The following is a 12,283-nucleotide window of genomic DNA, read 5'->3' as shown; positions in this document are numbered from 1 at the left end:
GTAGTCTTATAATCAGGGTCGTCTTATATTCGGCCCAATACGGTTAGTTATGTATGTATGTATGTATGTATGTATGTATGTATGTATGTATACATAGTTACGTACGTACATAGATATGTATATGTATGTATGTATGTACAAACCGGATTCGATTGAAGTTGGGAAATTGTGTAAAATGTAAATAAAAACAAAATACAATGATTTGAAAATCCTTTTCAACCTATATACAATTGAATACACTAAGACAACATATCTAATGCTCAAACTCATAAATTTTATTTAATTTTTCAAATAATTAACTTAGAATTTCATGGCTGCAACACGTGCAGTAGAAGTTGGATAAGGGCATGTTTACCACTTCGTTACATCACCTTTCCTTTTAATAACACTCAAACGTTTTGGAAGAGAGGAGACTACTTCTCTTAGCTTCTCATGTGGAATTCTTTACCATTCTTGCTTGATGAACCGCTTCAGTTGTTCAACAGTGCGGGGTCTTCCCTGTCATATTTTACGCTTCATCATGCGCCACACATTTTCAATGGGAGACAGGTCTGGACTGCAAGCGGGCCAGGGGAGAACCTGGACTCTTTTACTTCGAAGCCACGCTGTTGTACCCTGTGCAGAATGTGGCTTGGCATTATCTTGCTGAAATAAGCATCGGCGTACATGAAAAAGACGTCGCTTGGATGGCAGCATATGTTGCTCCAAAATCTGTATGTACTTTTCAGGATTTATGTTGCCTTCACAGAAATGTAAGTCACCCATGCCATGGGAACTAATGCACCCCCATACCATCACAGATGCTCGCTTTTGAACTTTGCGTTGATAACAGTCCGGATGATCCGCTTCCTCTTTGCTCCGGAGGACACGACGTCCGGTGTTTCCCAAAACAATTTGAAAAGTGGACTCATCAGACCACAAAACGCTTTTCCATTGTGCATCAGTCCATTTTATATGAGCGCAGGCCCAGAGAACCCGGCGGCATTTCTGGATGTTGTTCATAAAGAGCTTTTGCTTTGCATGGTAGTTTAAACCCGCACTTACTGATGTAGTGACGAACTGTATTTACTGACAGTGGTTTTCTGAAGTTTCCCTGAGCCCATTTGGTGATATCCTTTACACACTGATGTTGGTTTTTAAGGCAGCGCCGTCTGAGGGATCGAAGGTCACAGTCATTCAGTCTCGGTTTCTGGCCATGGCGCTTACGTGGAGTGATTTCACCAGATTCTCTGAACCTTTTGATGATATTATGGACCGTAGATGTTGAAATCCCTAAATTCCTTGCAATTTTGCTTTGAGAAATGTTGTTCTTAAATTGGTTCAACTATTTTCTCACGCAGTTGTGGACAAAGTGGTGAACCTCGCCCCGTCCTTGCTTGTGAATGACTGAGCATGTTTGGGGAGGCTCCTTTTATACCCAATCATGGTACCGACCTGTTCCTAATTAGCCTGATCATGTGTGGGATGTTCCAAATAGGTGTTTGATGAGCTTTTTTCAGCTTTCTCAGTATTTTTTGTCACCTTTCCCAACTTCTACTGGATATGTTGCAGCCATGAAATTCTAAGTTACCGTAATTTCCGGACTATAAAATTTTGAACCCTGCGGCTTATAGTCAGGTGCGGCTTATGTAAGATTTTTTTCGTGATTTTTGTGATGACTTGATCACTTTTATACACTCGTAAAAAGGCTGTGGACCACTGATGTGTGGTATCTTGAAGAAAAAAACAACAACAAAAATATTATTTTGAAACACTACTATGGCTGCTGCTTATTCTGGCTGTGTTGCTTGGACTATTATGAGCTTTAGTAGGAATGCACGCTAGGTGACCTGCGTCAAAGGGCTCTAAACCCTTTCTCTTACTCTGCCATGTGACTCAGAGATTACACAAAAGAGTGGTGCTGTTTGGACCATCTGCATTGTATTAAAACCCAATCAATCAGCATTTAAATTCAATTCTTCTGACATTTTGCTCACCAAAAACAAGTTGTAATGAATGTGAACTTTTAATGCATTTTATTCAGAAGGTTACTTTGAACCCTGAGGCTTAAATGGCGGAGCGGCGTATTTATGGATTTTTACGGCTTTCTGGTTTACGGTCTTTCTTTGTGAAAAACTCATGTGCACGTGCGGCTTATAGTCCGGTGCGTCTTATGTAAGAAAAAATCCCTGAATCCCTGAATTTTAGATGGTGCGACTTATAGTCCGGTGCGGCTTATAGTTCAGAAATTACGGTAATCATTATTTTGCAAAAAAACAATTAAGTTTATCTGTTTGAACATTAAATATGTTGTCTTTGTAGTGTATTCAATTGAATATGGGTTGAGAAAGACTTTCAAATCATTGTATTTTGTTTTTATTTACATTTTCCAGGGCCTGGCAAAAATGATCTGACACATTTGTAGGTTTAATAAAATGCAAATAAATTGGAGAAACACATCCCCCCCCCCCGAAAAGTACATGTACCGTATACCAGGGCAATAATTAGAGAAGGTTTATGTCCAACAGGGAGGGTGGGCGATTAATAGAGAACACTTTTTGTCCGATCGCCAAGGGGCATTGAAATGGGCGGTACGTATATTTTCCTTATGTAGAATGCAATACCTTTAGCTCACTGGTGTTCTTAACACTAGAACAGCAGCTGTTTTGATCTACCTCTAACAGCGGGGTGCGTCAATTGACGCATTGACACGTTACCGTCACACATCACATTGCGCACGTCATGTTTTCGCGATCGTCTTGTTCGAGCTCACGCCCCGATAACGTAATTGCGTGAGGATATTGAAGCGGAGTGACGAGTGTAATTGTATCATAGTTTATGGAGAAAAACAATTTAAAATGGAAATTCGACGTGCTGTTAAATCAGTCATATTTACCCTTGCGCAATGACGTCGGCATGCGGTCGCGGAGGAAAACGTAAGTTTTGGGGGGGATTTTTAGCAGCATGGGCGATAATTAGAGGTATCAAGGTTTTTTATTTATGTCATCGCTAACACACACTGGGCGATTATTAGAATATCGGCGATAATTAGAATAAATACGGTAATGCTATTTTGTTTTGGTTTGTTTCATTTAATTTCATTTTTGAATCATGTGATTTTGGTCTTACCGCTGCCACATTTTCTAGAGTTCTGCCGGTGCGCGGTCGGCCGGTTGATTTTCGTTTCAATGCTGATCCACTGACTCTGAAGTTAGTAACCCATAACAAGATTGTGTTTCGAGCAGGTACGGGATCATGCCTACAAAGTCTGAAGCGCAAATGGAACACTCGTTGTGTTGCAGTTACAGATTCATTCTTGATAAACGTTTCCACAATGAAAGCCCGATGCTCATCAGTCCAATTCATGTTAGTGAAACGAAACAAAACAAAATACCATTATATGTACTTTTTGAAAATGAAAAAAAAAACATTTTTGTTTCTTTATTTTATTTGCATTTTATTAACCCTACAAATGTGTCACATAATATTGCCTGGCCCTGTACATAGATACTACATCAGGGGTGTCCAAACTTTTTGCAAGGAGGGCCAGATTTGATAAAGTGAAGGGGCCCGGGGGCCAATACTTTTTTCAGACATTTTTTAACTACAGAAATTTCATGCAAATACATACTGTTATGAAACAAATTTCATTGTCCCAATTGTCTTTATTTTTTAAATGACAAAATAAGCAAATATAAGCCACTCAGGTAGATGTGAACAACTTTAAAAACACAAATTCTGCCTTTCATTCATATCTGAAGAGTCAGATAACATTGAACAAACTGTATGAAATAATTTAATTTACAAGAGTTTAAAATTATTTTTGCCTCATGAACATTTTAAACAGGAGTTATAAGTAATGCAAAGTTGTCTGTTATTATTAAAACTTAAAACAAATGAATTTTGCTCTTGTCATTTACAATATTTTTCAGAAAGTAATAGTTTGTGTCACGTCTAGAGGTTCATAACTTCAACAGGGGCTCATAGTAGATGGGGAGATGTACGAGGTGGTGGACAGCTTCTGCTACCTTGAAGACATGCTTAACACTGATGGTGGGGTGGACCTAGCAGTGACTACAAGGGTGAGAAGCGGGTGGAAGAAATTCAGGGAACTCATGCCCTTCTTAACATCTAAGGCCCCATCCCTGAAGATGAGAGGCCAAGTGTACTCCGCCTGCGTCAGAAGTAGCATGACGTACGGAAGTGAGGCATGGGCCCTGAAAACAGAACACGAAGAAAAACTAAACAGAGCAGAAATGAGGATGATCAGATGGATGTGTGGTGTGTCAATGAGGGAGAAAAAACCCAGTGCAGAGCTGAGAAAGAAGATGGGAGTGGAGGCCATAGTGGATGTGGTGAGGAGAGGCAGACTGCGATGGTACGGACATGTAGTGAGGAAGGACGAGAACGACTGGGTGAAGAAAGTTATGTCGTATAACGTAGAGGGAACAAGACCCAGTGGCCGACCTAAAAAGACCTGGCAGACGACCGTGTCAGCCCTCATGAAGGCACTCGGCATCAACCACAAGATGGCCATGGACCGTTCCCGGTGGAAGAAAGCCATATCAAGAACCCAGTCCAACCCAGCGGCGCCTGGAAAACGGACTATAAACCGATGATGATGATGAACAGTATTAACATGGCCACTTCGTAATATTTAATATTAAGTAATTTTTACTTTTGATTTACTTTGGACTCACAGCCCCACGTGATGAATCGCTGTTGTGGTGCCAGTTCAGCATGGAGCTGCTTCACTTTATCAGCTTGGTCACTCCCTGTTAGCTTGTCATATGTGTTAGCATGTTTAGTCTGATGGTGTCTCTTTAGGTTGAAATCCTTAAACAAGGCAACAGTCTCTTTACAAATTAGACAAACACAATTGCCTTGATTTTCAATGAAGAAGTATTGTAATTCCCATTTCTCTTGAAAGCGACGGCCCTCAATGTCAACTTTACTCGTTTTCTTTGCAGTCGCCATGGCAGAAATGAGCGGCGAGGGCTGGTGCTGCCACCTTTTGGTAATAGGAGGAATTACAGTTTCAAGTTTCATGATTTTTTTTTTTAATTCAGTTTGACAGTACAGCGGGCCATGAATAATACATTATAAGACCGAAGCTGTGGGCCGTATGAAATATGACCGGGGGCCGGATTTGGCCCGCGGGCCGGACTTTGGACATGCCTGTACTACATAGACAGATGCATACATACATACATACATATGTGCACGCATGATGGGACCGGTTAAAGAGAAACAAGTGCACAGCACCCACTGACAACAGTATTTAGTTTGGATGTAATGGTGAGGTGTACAATATATGTAAATATTAGTTTTGATTTGTTTCCATGCCAACCAGCTATTTTTTGTTCACTTAAAGCCGGTCTGTGGCACAAAAAAAGTTTTCTGACCACCGATTTATCATGCACACTAACAATAACGATACACCAGCTTCTTTTTTATGCAAATGCTTGTTACTGACTTCTTCCAGATGTCCTCCAGGCCAACTGTACAATGACCCTCACATAATTTGAGCGGACATGACTTTCAATAAACCTGGTTGCCGGTCAGCAACTGTGATTGATTACTTGTAGCCAAAGTTTTGGAAAATGGTGATTAGACCTCTTGAATCTCTCTTCCCGGGCTCCAGCTCTGCGCTTGCATTCCGACAGCCCGCTTCCTCTGCCATGAAAGAGCCCTTTGAGAGCTGAGAGGCCAAGACATGGACTTTTTATGGAGGAGGGCCTTCTGGCGCATTTCAACACTTTCCTTCTCCAGTTTAAACTGTTTGTGTGTGTGTGTGTGTGTGTGTGTGTGTGTGTGTGTGTGTGTGTGTGTGTGTGTGTGTGTGTGTGTGTGTGTGTGTGTGTGTGTGTGTGTGTGTGTGTGTGTGTGTGTGTGTGTGTGTGTGTGTATCTACCGCTGCTGCTAAAACCTCAAAACATTTGTTTCTGTTCCACACCCTTCACCCATCAAGTGTCCCAACTCTTTTTTTTCTTCTTTTTTTTACTGAATTGAGGACAGAACAAGCTATTTCCATCTGCTTTTCTCTTTCTGTGTTTACTGGACACACTTTAATTTCTTTACTATCAATTATATTGCTGTCTTTTTCAAACAACCCAACTTACAGCCTTCTTTTTTTGCTTATGAGAATACAATTAAGTGATACTGATAAAGTTAGTATAAACTTATATGGGCATTAAAATGAATGAATAATTAAATAATTATTAGGAAACAAAACATACAAGGTGCTGGTGGGCACGGAATACTAAATAAACAGAAATTCAACAGTGAACAAGGTATTAAAAATAAACACGAGAAAAAGTACTTAGACTTGAGATGGACATAGCAAGATTTGACAGAGACAATGAACCAACCAGAACTGAAAGAAATCAGGGAACTAAATACAAACAAATTCAGTTAAGCTTGATATTCGTGCATGTGGACCTTCGTTCTACATTTGAAATGAATAGTGCCATTTTGATTAAAGTATTTTGAGAATGTGTCCATGCAGCTCAAGAAGATATACATACTCAGTTATTTTGATGTTTTTGCTTCCATTTAATCGCTTGAGATGTGTACCACGTGCGCATGCACACACGCACGCACACATACACATATTAAGCAGGGATGGACTGGCCCTCAAGTGTCCCGGACAACTGTCCCGTGGCCCACCCTAGTAGGGAGAGTAGATATCTTTGGGGGGAAAAAAGCCTGTTATGTAGAGGCTTTACGGGGGGTGGCTATTAGTCTGTATTTAATAAAGACAATTGCCCGAATCAATTGGTTTCTGTACGAAATCAGCTGCGTCCCAATCTGCAGGCAGGGCCACCCTGAACTGGTTGCCAGCCAGTCGCACAAACTATAGGCGAACACAGGAAGGCTGGAGTCTGAATCACGCCCACAACTTCTACACTATGTGCAATTATGACCCTCACCATAAAACCTAAGGGCCAGTGTATCTGATGACCTCAAGGTGAAAAGAATCTCATCTGCCCTGAGGCCACATACCATGCATACACTTTGCACAAGGCCTCAAAAAATCTTTCTGTTCACTTTAGTTAGTCGGACAAATTACAATGATTGGGCTGAATGGTCCAAGTTTCGGTTAATTTCCTGATGCCGCACTCCTGATGCCCTTTTAGGTTTATGTTTTTCAAATGGATATACTTTCTAGACCAATATGTTACTCCCTGGGGTCAGTGGCTAAAGGTTATTAATGAGACAAGGGAAGATTACCTACCTGTATATCATCAATACTTTTGGGAGGGAGGAGTGTAGCCTTTAAGAATCAGTATTTTGGAGATAAATAGTTTGGGTGTACAATGTATTCTGGATTATAAATCACTCCGTAGTACCAGCCATAAAATGCATAATAAAGAAGAAGAAAAAAAACAGAAGTGATAAGTAAGTAATGTGTTAATGATCAAGTAATAATTTGTTAATAATTTCACATATAAGTCGCTCCGAGTACAAGTCGCACGCCCAGCCAAACTATGAGAAAAAATGTGACTTATAGTCCGGAAAATACGGTAAATTGCAGCCCTGTGAGTTGACTTCCAAATTCGGGTAGATGAAAGATGGTCAAATCACAATAATGTTGAGGCAAGCACACAATGCGGCAGGAACTCAGGATATTCATAGTTCAGATCTCCTATTCAACCATTTTTTGGGCTACTCTCTTACATGGCAAAACAGTTAAGCAATTATTGTTTTGTTTTCAGAGAATAATACTGTCTACAGTATGCAGTATATTCAGTGTTTTGCAGCATCTCTTTCATTGGGACAATGAAGGGTAACTTAACCATGTTAACCGAAACTAAATAAAATAACACTTGGGAAATAAGATGAGAGCACTTTTATAAAAAAAAAAAAGAAAGAAAGTGGCAGCCACATGGGTGCCACTTTCTTTTAAACAAAACAAGTGTAATCTGCAAATTTGCTAAGTGTAACATTTCTTTAAAAAAAATCTATGAGCGCTAGGGCTGCTCGATTGTGGATAAAAATCACGATTACGATTATTTTGTTCAATATTGAGATCACTATTATTTACACAATTATGTTTTTAAATTGGAACATTTGTTTTGATGTTGCCCACTTCTATTTGTTTCTAACATTTGTTAAAGATAACATTATTTGGCAAATAATTAAAAACATGGAGGGATGAGTGTCTCCTCTTACTTTTAACCTCAGTCTGTCACAATGGAAAAATGTCAGACGACATCATTCTTTCGTTCGGAACCTGGCTATACCAGACAAATGGTTTTCCGTTATGACGATTGAGTCTTTGGTGTAAATTCTGCATTCTGTCTTCTTGCCTTTCATTGAGGCTGGTCATTCTTTCAGAATAAATACTGAAATTGTAAACCCTGGGGTCATCTGCCATATGATGACAGTAATGTCATACATCACAATGATTCAAACCTTTCTAGGTTGTCCAAATGGTCCAACTATGAATGTTTACAAAATGTGCTCAGTAAAACTCCCCATTTTGCAAAATTTCTGGACATTTACAGACACTTTATAACAAATAAACAATCTTTACCATGCCACAAATGTTGAGCAAAAAGGAACAAAAAGGTCGGTCAGCTTCAAATGATGTCCTCACACTTAGAGACTTCAAAGTCAAGGTCCATTAAGACATGGTTATTATGAAGTTCCCCTTCTAGACAAATGGTGTCCAGATGGGACTCTTTTTCTCTCACAGGCTCCATTGCTTCTTATCATCTAGACACAAACACTCATGTAAATCAGACTTCCTGAAAATACTGTCTGTGTCATGGCGCTTTCTAGCTTGTCAGATGGTTCCACTTGCAAGCACAGGAATTTCCCCTTTACTGGTCTGATGCTATCTCCCCACTATGTTAGTTTTAATCTACAGGCAGCTTAGACAAGGGTAACTCCATCTCCATGACTGAGTTAAAACAACAATACCCATCCCATAAAAAGGAACCACTTCCCTTTAAATATTTGGCCATTTGGCAGCTCAAAGACAAGACAATAAATGAGAGGAAGAGGGCTGTGATGAGCTAGAACTAGATTTGCATTTTATTGGCTTCCTGATAAGGCTGTACCAAACTAAGGTGAGTTATGAAGAAAGCATAGTCTTGTGCCACGAACAGTTTACCCAAAGTATTTTGGCTATTCTCTTCAGTGTGCTGTTTTGCTCAAAGGTACCATGTGAATAGATAACAACTTGTTCACATCATAGTAAGAAAAAGATCAGTAAGAAAAAGCCACCGTTTTACTTCCAACCTTTCTTTCTTTCCTCTCCTATCCTAGATCTATGATTAACTTGGCAAATGCAATTTTAAAAGGCAGAGGTTATTAGTTTGTCAAGTCTGCTGTTAACATATTTTCTTTTCAAAGACTCATGACCAACCGTATTTACTGAAGGCGTTCTGCCTATCTTACCAACCTTGAAGTCACAGAATGATTAGTCCTTATAATGCCACAAAACATTGTACTCTCCAGTACCAAGACCTGTTTTTCCATGCTTTCTAGTACTGTTTTCTTTTTTTCCTGTAGATTCAAGAGTGCTGTTAAGTAGGCCTGCCTGCACCTGGAGCTGATAGCCAAATAGTTTGGCCCACTTTTTGCTTAACACAAGGTCACAAGACATTTGAATCAAACAAATATTGTTCACGTCACTCTTGTTTAGCGAATGTTGGTTTAGTATGTTTGCAGATACTCTAATGTGGTGAACTTGGTAACAGTGTTCAGCATCTTGAGTATTGTGCTGGACTCAGACTCAAATAAATAGTATACGTACATGAAGGTTCTGATGTGTTTTGTTATTCTGCACCTGGATGAGTGTCTTTTTTGAGGGGGTTGTTACTTATTGATGTTCACCTTTAGAAGAGCTACACTTTGTGTATACGTGTGCAGGTTTTACTACTACTACTATTAAATTAACCTGGTTAATCCACAGCCTAACCGATTTACAGTTCAAATTGAAATTCACAGGTTTATGCTGATTTTAAGGAATACATTCTAGAAATTGTATGATGTAAATAAAATGAAATAGATGAAAATGCTGCGACTAGCCAAATTGAAATTCACAGGTTTATGCTGATTTTAAGGAATACATTCTAGAAATTGTATGATGTAAATAAAATGAAATAGATGAAAATGCTGCGACTAGCTGACAACCAGTTCAGGGTGTCCCAATGACTGCTGGGATAGGCGCCAGCACACCCGTGACCCCCGTGGGGATAAGCGGTACAGAATGGATGGATGGATGAAAATACTTACAAAATGAACTGTGCCATGATTTTTTAAAAATAAATTCCGATATTTGCAGCATGAATGTGGATTACCGAATTGGCACGAATATAAGATGATGTTTTTTGCATTGAAATAAGACTGAAAAATTGGGGGTCGTCTTACATTTGGGGTCTAGAAATGATACCCATTCACTTGTGTGCAGTGGTAAGTTAAAGGTTGCTGGTATCGACTATGTTGCTGTTATCATGTGTGTCTTTGACACAAAGTGAGTATATACATTTCATTGTTATTACTGTCTACTGTTGTGCCGTTTGTCCGATCGCGGTTTGCTTCGTGTGCGTGCCGTTTGATTGACAGCTCCGGCGCATCGTACGAGCAGTGTACACTCAAATGTCAGCAAATGTATTTCGTTGTCTCGATGACTTATGCTTGTTGTGTTGCCGAGAGTATTTCATTTATGGTTATTTAGTATAGCGGAACCGTTACGCGCAGTTAGTTATGTAATTTGTGCCATCTACTAGTATTGTGTGACGTCAGAAGTTGAGTGTTGACTTACGTGCTGTATTTCTGTCTGTTGCAGACCCACACACACACGCGCGCGCGCGCACACACACACACACACACACACACACACACCCGCACGCACACGCACACACACTCTCGAATATATTGTTATAATAATTTGTTTCAGATGAATCGTTTTCTGTATAAATATTTAATTTGGTGTTCAAAAAGTCTTTTTTCAAACTTGAGTCTTGAAAAAGAAGGGGTCGTTTTATAATCAGGGTCGTCTTATATTCTGGCCAATAAGGTAATTGGTTTCCAATAGTTGAGTCCATTCATTTTATAGATATTTTTTTGGATGCACTACTTCCATTACTGGGATTAATAAAGTATCTATCTATCTATCTATCTATCTATCTATCTATCTATCTATCTATCTATCTATCTATCTATCTATCTATCTATCTATCTATCTGGATGTTGGATTTTTTTTGGGTCGGTAGGCATACGCAAATCCACCCTTTGTTTTTTTTTGCGGTGGTGGGGGCTATCTGGATATCTGCGGAAACTCTCCCTAGTTGTATTTTTTCTTTATCTGATTCTGCTTATTAAGATTTGGGGGCCCGGGAGGTTTCATTGTACAGTAATCCCTCGCTACATCGCGGTTAATTTATCGCGGCTACAGTACATCGCGGAGTTTCCCCCCCCCCCAAAATCAAAAATTCAAAATAAAACTAAATTGAGGAATTATGACATGAAAGTTGTCCACATGCCAGCAGAAGGCAGGGAGTGCCCACACAATTGCAGTACGTGCACTTGTACTTTTTTATTTAAAAAAAGGTTTTATAATAACAGTTCTAAAAACATTTACAGTGTTGTACCTTATAAAAAAAATGTTATAATAAAAGAGTTCTAAAAACATATACACATACAGTACTTACACTTGTACAGCCTAGTGGCTTAGTGGTAGAGTGTCCGCCCTGAGCCTGGAAGGTTGTGGGTTCAAACCCCTTCCGGGTGATACCAAGGACTATAAAAATGGGACCAACTGTTTCTCTGCTTGGCACTCAGCATCAAGGGTTGGAATTGGTGGGTTAGATCACCAAATGATTCCAGAGCGCGGCACCGCTGCTGCTCACTGCTCCCCTCTCCCCAAGGGGATGGATCAAAATCACACGGGGATAGGTTAAATGCAGAGGACAAATTTCACCACACCCAGATGTGTGTGTGACGATCATTGGTACTTTAACTTTTTAACTTAACCTTGTTATAAAAAGTTGTTATAATAATAAAAGAGCTCTAAAAACATATTCACAGTATGTATACTTTAGCTACATCTACATATGTTACACACACACACACACACATACACACACACACACACACACACACACACACACGTATCATATTTATATTTACATTATTTATACATTATTTCTGTATGTCATTTATACTACGCATTAATATAGCACCGTATTTTTCGGGCTATAAATCGAGTTATTTCTTTCATAGTTTGGGTGGGGGGGCGACTTACACTGAGGAGCAACATATGTGAAATTTTTCACAAATTTTCAAAATT

General features: G+C 39.5%; 1 protein-coding gene across 2 annotated transcripts in view; it reads right to left on the bottom strand.

Moving 5' to 3' along the window:
• The window catches only part of ror2 (receptor tyrosine kinase-like orphan receptor 2), a 57,309-nt gene that overhangs the window by 23,284 nt on the left and 21,742 nt on the right, over positions 1-12,283 (bottom strand). Inside the window, exon 1 of one of the 2 annotated variants that reach the window (XM_088393026.1) lies at positions 8,519-10,900. The exons of the other annotated variant lie outside the window; for it this stretch is intronic. The gene's annotated coding sequence lies outside the window, so the exon portion shown is untranslated. Of the gene's footprint in view, positions 1-8,518; positions 10,901-12,283 lie in introns of those variants that run through there. 2 annotated transcript variants of the gene reach the window in all.

This window comes from Syngnathus floridae, chromosome 12 (genome assembly GCF_059516105.1).
Source record: "Syngnathus floridae isolate MCC-2025c chromosome 12, RoL_Sflo_1.0, whole genome shotgun sequence".
Lineage (NCBI taxonomy): Eukaryota > Metazoa > Chordata > Actinopteri > Syngnathiformes > Syngnathidae > Syngnathus > Syngnathus floridae.
This window is presented reverse-complemented; position numbering and strand designations above follow the sequence as displayed.